The following is a 7,482-nucleotide window of genomic DNA, read 5'->3' on the forward strand; positions in this document are numbered from 1 at the left end:
TATATTTTAACCTTATTTTACGTACCTTAGCGGTTATTTGAAGAAACAATTATTCGTACATGATGAAGAAACACAATTAAACCTTTCAGGACATGGCACTACTAGTAAAATTTAGACATTAATAAACAATAAAACTAGCTCCTACATTAACTACTGAAATAAACTTATAAACCTGCCCAAAAAGGGCGAAACATAGTGACTACATCTTTACTCTCGTAGTGCTCCTAGCAAAGTGTCCTCCGGAACGTAATCTGGTCTGTCGGCTGGGGAATCGCCCCACTACTGTATTTAGAAACAGGTCTCCTATTGGGCGAACGGAATCAATTTGACCAATCGTCGCGTGGCTTCTACAGCCTTTGGACCAAATAGTAACTGCAAAATCGGTAGTTTGTTATAATTTCAATGCTTGCTGTTTTCCAACTTATCGCATTTTATGTCGCGACAAGAAGGCTAAGTTTTAGAGATAATTCCATAATCTACATTCCTCGACGACTCGGAGCCACAATTTTTAAATATCTATCATGGGAAACTCGAAGTCATGGCCGTTCATAATAGAGAGAGAAAATAATTTATTTCGCTAACTCACTTACAATAATGGCTCTAGTCTATTGCGTATTAAATTTACTATTATAACTTGGGAAAAGGCCTGAATTAAAGACAGTGCCCGGCACAATGGCTGGTCACGTTAATGGCTGGTGTTGCTATCTTTGTCCATCATCCAACAAAGCAGATAGCGCTATCCTCTAAAACGATACCAGTTCGTCCTTTCAAACAATGTAGAAATATAATTGATCAACAAAACATTCAATATAAATTATTATGAAAAAGTATTTTCAAATCATCAGAAAACATATTCTCTTGACGAATAGAATATGATCGATTATTTGAAACGATTAGGAAAAATTTAGTTTTTTGCTGATGGTGATGCCCACATGGGCTCAAGGCTTGTGCGTGGGTAATAAGGCGGATGATAATGGGAGATGAAGGGTACTATAGTTTTAGGGGTGTTCCAAACCACCAGGAAGCGATTTCACAACTCATGAATTATATTCAGAGGAGTTGGCTCAAGCGGTTACGTTTCCATTATTTATTCCTTATTATATCCTCACATAATATATTTCCTCGACGAATAGAATCCTATTATATTAAGCGAGCAATTTCTGTTTATATTCATATATTTGGTTATCTATATGGTTATTTATGTCCAACGGATCTCGAAAACGGCTCTAACGATTTTCACGAAATTTAGAAAATAGTAGGTTTATGATATAAAAATCCAATTGCACTAGGTCTCATCCCTGGGAAAACTCGCTGAAGGACATGAAAAGGATAATAATTATTCATTCTTGGAAGAACACATGATAAATTCGTCGTCTGTTGATAACGGAAGATGGGAGAGCCTGTGTGGGAGAGAGACATAATTATGCTCAGCTGTTAAACTATTTGCAATCAATCAACTCATCTCACGAGAAATATTATCTATCAATTTTAATCGACTTGATCAAAATAATCTGATTTGTTGACATGACATGGTATATCATTCCAAATTAGAGTATATCATAATTTTCAAAGTTAATCATTATTTTACAGTTCAAAGTGATTAGTGAGTGTTATTTTGTTATTCAATTTGGTTTGTAAACAATCTAAATTTGAACTTTTCTCTTTTCAAATGCTTGGACTGGAAATCGGACCTGAATTCAAGTGTATGGAACATAACCTACTTTTTGGACTATTTATAGTGTATAAATCAAAATTCAGGTAAGATACAGTTTTGGGCTGTGCCTGTTGGTCCTGCCTCAATCATTTTAAAGAATGATTGTGTTCTCTCCATCAATAAATGAATAACAAGCGAAGCTCGGTGTCCCGATATTTACTGATTATTTGGAACAAAAATGACCAGGTGATATTACATCTTCATACCGGTATCAGCTATTCTCTGTAGAAGCAGAGATGATTCTGCTTCTATAGAGATGAAGCAGATGATGATGTCTAACCTAAATGATCACTACAATGTATTGTAGTGATTGCGATGATTTCTACAATGATTAAACCGTATCTTTACTCTGATAGAAGGCAGTGGCAAGGCAGAGAATCGGCGACACTCCTCTCCTATTGTTCTCCACTGCCATTAGAACGTGGACCTTACTATAGTGAACACAGACAACTGATTGGTTTGCCGTTCACTATGATAAACTGTTCGACTGATACATGTACTGGATGATCATTGAGAAGCGGGGAGAAACTAAGACAAAAAATTTAGTGTCACGAAATTTCAGTTGCACGTGGGTGTGAGCTCGCGTTCTCTTTCTCCTCAATTCTAATCACTCTCTCTTCCTTAGTTCTCAGGCTGTCTCCTCTCTCACTCTCACTTCTATCACTCTCTCTTCCTCAGTTCTCACGTTCTCTGTTCTCTCACTCTCAACGATATCTTTCTCTCTATTATGTCTATGCTTGATTCGGCTCCGATATGCATGTTCGATTCACATCCCTTTGCCTCGTGATGTGGAAGTAATGCACTCGGAGAACAGAGTTTGCAAATCAACTGCAGACCATGTTAATGTTGCGCTTCATCAGTCAACATCTGCGATTCAATTGTTCCGATGAAAGGAACCATGAAGAAAGAACATATTGTTCTTTACTGCCTCGCATGCTTCAAACATGGCTCTAAATACCTACCCACTCGAGTGCATCAGGGTGTGACAGAACATGAATGGTTTTCTTTCTATAATTGATTTTTTCAAACTATTAAATTTATTCACCTCTTCATCCTGATCTACTTTAACATCCATGTGTGGGAGATCTGGATGAAGAAGGGCAGCCAGTTCCTATTCCTAATTCAAGTAGATATATATTTAATACTGTGATTTTCATTTTAGTACAAAAACATTCAATGCATAAGGCACACATCAGCAGACAGACGTATGCAGAAGACTGAGATCACCTCCCGCAGTGTTCGAATGTTGCAGCGCACCCAGACGAATTTTCCTTCATCTGTCTGCACACGTCCGTCTGTTGTGTTTGCGTTTGCCTTCAGTTGATCTTACCAGAACGGGCTATTGGTAGGTTAGTTCCTTGAGTTATTTTATTATCACTTCCTCAATTATTGATAGTATATCCACCAAGTTCACTCACATTTGAAAAGCAATAATTGATTCAAGAAATCATCTACAATAAAGATGATATGAAATTACGTGAAGAGAAAAAATAGTCAGTTGTTATTGAGAAGTCATGATTTATCATAATATGTAATATTTGAGAGTGAGAAAGCGAATTCGAAAAGTGTTTAGATATATTGAAGACTAGACTTTCATTCAGAACTTGTGAGATATATAAGTTGATTCAATTTGAAGACGATCCAAATGAATAACTCTTTATTCATAAAATCTACATTTAAATTTTGAGCATAGTATAAAATTAATATAATGTATATGGATTATAAAGAATATACTCAGAATAAATGTATATGGACTGTAAAAAGAATATACTCACTCAGTTCAGGTGTATGTTCATCATACAATGTTGACTTTGTTATTTAGGGCTACTCACACCATGTACTTGTGGTATATGTATGTCTTTTTTCTTCAGGGCTACTCTTAAATATAAATAAAAATCAGACATCCAAGTACCCTTTTAAAATTGTTCAATCACGACATGTTTCGGCTTTATAATGCCATTATCAATATAATGATCTTATATGTCGTGATTGAACAATTTTAAAAGGGTACTTAGATTTATAATTTTTATTCATATGTATGTACTTCGAAAATCGAGAATCATAGCACCCTTCTAATGCTCACTCTAACAGAACGTATGTAAATCACCTGAAAATGTTCCTAAAACCTCGCGCACACCGCTGCGAATTGTGTGATGGAGTCTACCTAATTTAAACATTTAAACACGGGTTAAAAATCGTCCCGCTCCCGTCGCCATCATGCGATTCGCAGTGGTGTGCGCAAGGCTTAAAGCGAATGAAACATGTTGTTTATTACCCATTAAAGGATTTTCAATTTTCATCGTTGATCATTCAACTTATTTATAGCACAGCATTATCTGAGAGGAATTTTAATTAAATCTATAATGTTGGTATCTATTAAACTCACTTGAAATCAATTCACTTTTGTTCTGAAAAGAGAAGATCAATAGGAAGACAAACTGCAAAACAAACTTGGAGGCAGATTGAGATGGAATTAGCTCACTGGACTCATTTAGCAATACAGACTATAGAACAAGGCCTGTAGAATCAATATTATAGCCGCAATTCGGGACTTTCCACTCATTATGTGAATACCACTCGAAGAAAGAATACGAGCATCTCTGTTATCCCGGGTAGGGGAGAATAAGTGGCCGAAAGTTCAATATTACCCTGGAGTGAAACGTATTGGTCTTCTATTAGAGAGAGAGAGGGATAACCGATGTGCTTCCTTTCTTCCCTAAACTCGCCGCAAATGACTTTCGTAAATCTTTTGACCCTCTTTATATTGTCACAAATCCCACACCCAACTAGTCCGCCTCCACAATGCTGGCTTTTTCTAAAGTTGCTGTATACTGCAATCGTTTTCTTATTTCGTTGGATTGTCCAACTAAATGAATCGATGTTTTTTAGATTGAAGTGAGGCTTTTATCCAACAACAATTGATTCGAACAATTTATGGGGTTTCATGATATCATATTATTATGCAGCGTGATTCATCGTGCTGCAAAACTCCAGATAATTTACATTAACAAGTAGTCTAAAAGTATCGAAGGAATACTGTCTTTTTAGTACTAACATGCGCGCCAAATGCTGTTTGTAAGGCCCAGCCTTCACGAGAGATGTATCAATAGTATTTTAATAGTATTTCAAAGGTATTATGCCTTCAGAGTCCTTTAGGAACCACTTTAAAGAATTAGGCATACTAACCGTTTTCTCTATTTGAATCTATGAGGTGATTATGCATGTAAGAAGAAAGACAATGACTAGAAATGCTGATTCGCATGGATACAATACTAGAAATATAGGAGACTATGCTTCACTGTATCACAGAACAGCTCTTTTTGAGAAAAAACCTACATATATGGGCCTTAATTTATTAGAAGCTTCCTACTCACTTGAAAATTGTGAAGATGTCGATGTTTTTTGAGAAGGAATTAAAAAGTTTTTTGATGCTTGGAGTATTCTATACCACAGAAGAGTGTAGAGAGGGTTCCTTTGTGTGATATTTTCTCCTCTTTTTTTGTAATACTGTATGTACTATACATTTTGGACAATTCCTATACTCTGATTAGAGTCTCTGGGAAGCTTTAAAAACAAACAAACAAACAAACATAGTGTAAACAGAACTGCGCATGCGCCACAAGCAACGCAAGGCGCGCCTAATCGCGCTCGATCATGTGTATGCAAATCGTCTCAAATTTGAAGCGATTATTTTAATTATTTTTCTGTGGAGAATATATGAGTACCTCGGAGGCACATGAACATATTTGTAGTTATATTAACAGTTCTGGATTACATAACAAACTGCGATTATAAATTCACTTACAATTTTATAAATCAAAGACTTGTTCTCCTTCTTCTTCTGGTGCCTATCCGTTAACGAATGTTGGCAATCATTCTGGCAATGATGATCTTGTTCACAGCTGCTCTGAAGAGTTCGGTGGTGGACACTCCAAACAACGTTTTAAAATCAACCAAGATAAACGTCTCCGACCAACGCTTCTCCTGCCAACGACTTTCCCTTTCAGTACACATTTCAGCAGTTTCAAAGACTATAGTGCGGTCCACTTATTATGGCAGTGGATAAATATAGGAGAATAGCGATGCCGATTCTCTGCATTAATTAATTATATATCTGCACCGTCAAAAACATAATTGGCATCGTTGTGGACCTAGAAAAAGGTAGTACCACCGGCTTTGTCGAATGATAGACAAGGATAGCAAAACCAAAGTTGAAAAAATACTGTCATTATAACGTGGACCTCACTATAGAAGTCAATTTTTCGAAAATTTTAGTTTTAAACGTTACTCTCCTTGACAACAAGATCTGACGGTAGGGTCACTATTTTCAGGTAGTTTGTAATTTTAAACATGGAAAATGATCGAATTGGGTTTACATTTAAACGCTCTAATTTCCGTTGCAATGACTCACATACAAATTTTAAAGGTCATTGGATCAGTTGTGAGTTGAAACGTCATTTGATATGAGAGTCGATGCATCAGTTGATGACAGTCAGTTGATTAGAGTTTGAAACGAGGGAAGTCGAAACCAACTGTGATTGATAATTCCCTCTAAATCTGAGCGGATGATAATTTTAATAATAGATCCTGATGGATTCAATGATGATGTATCGAGCCTCAAAAGTGGCTTATGAATGGTTCTATTCGTCTTCAACTGTCTCATGACGATAGAATATAATAGAAGATTGGTCGAATTTGATTTCTATTTTTAAAACTCTTATAAAAATGTTTATTTGTTCTGACTGAACATCTAATTCAAATAATTTAGTGTAATGTGTCGATCAATTACCCATACCCGTTGAAGCAGTATGAAGGAGAAGAGGAATTACATCTTTATACCAAGCTCTGTTCAACGAATACATTTGACAGTTTATTCTGTCGCCTCCATGGGTAAACCGTGTTATCAAGCGGGAAAACGGGAGATTTCAACTGCAGTGGAACATTTTCAACTTGATGCGCAGAATGTATCTTACAAATTACTCGAATCTCTCGCCAGCGAGCGAGCAGGATCGAGAATTGATAGCTCTTGTCAGGCGTGAGAAAGAATCATGATGCTAAGAATAAATAATTTCAGATTTCCACCTGTCGTCTCATGGAAATCTCCTATTTATCATTTCAGTCTTGCTACTATTCTCATAACGTCTCCTTCTGATGATATTGCGATGTACCCCTTTCCACAAACAAGAGTATTTTTATTCAACTTCCGATACTGATAATAATGAAACGATCTGTTCCATTGAATCTAATCACAACATTTTCTCTAGAATAGACTAGAAATAATATTCATGTTTATTTAAAAATGAATAGGCTAGTTAAATTCAGATTTTTCAGTAGTAACTTAGTAGAATAAGTCTCTTAGTAGAGAGATCAGGAGAGATGTCGGAAAAATTCTCAAATTTATTCTCAGAAGTGATTGATAATCACTGACCGATAAGATAGTACAATTCATCAATTTTAGTGGAACAAATATATGGATCTAGCTAAAACTCGAAAAATTTCCAATAACAAGGAGTATCAGCTGGTAGATGACGCTATCTGTCAGCTCAGTTGGAAACTAAGAGGTGTATTAATGCTTGCTTGTAATTGGCTGGAGGCGTGGTTAGTGTGCAATGGCCTATGTGGGCCGACCAATCGTAAGGTATGAACAATTTTGAGGCGGTCACAACTCTTATATGATTCTCTGGTCTTGTAATAAGTGACAGTTATGTTTGATTAGTTAAAATGGTTTTATCAAACTCGTCTTTGAATATTATCGGATAATATATATT

Source organism: Nilaparvata lugens, chromosome 2, assembly GCF_014356525.2.
Source record: "Nilaparvata lugens isolate BPH chromosome 2, ASM1435652v1, whole genome shotgun sequence".
NCBI classification, from domain to species: Eukaryota; Metazoa; Arthropoda; class Insecta; order Hemiptera; family Delphacidae; genus Nilaparvata; species Nilaparvata lugens.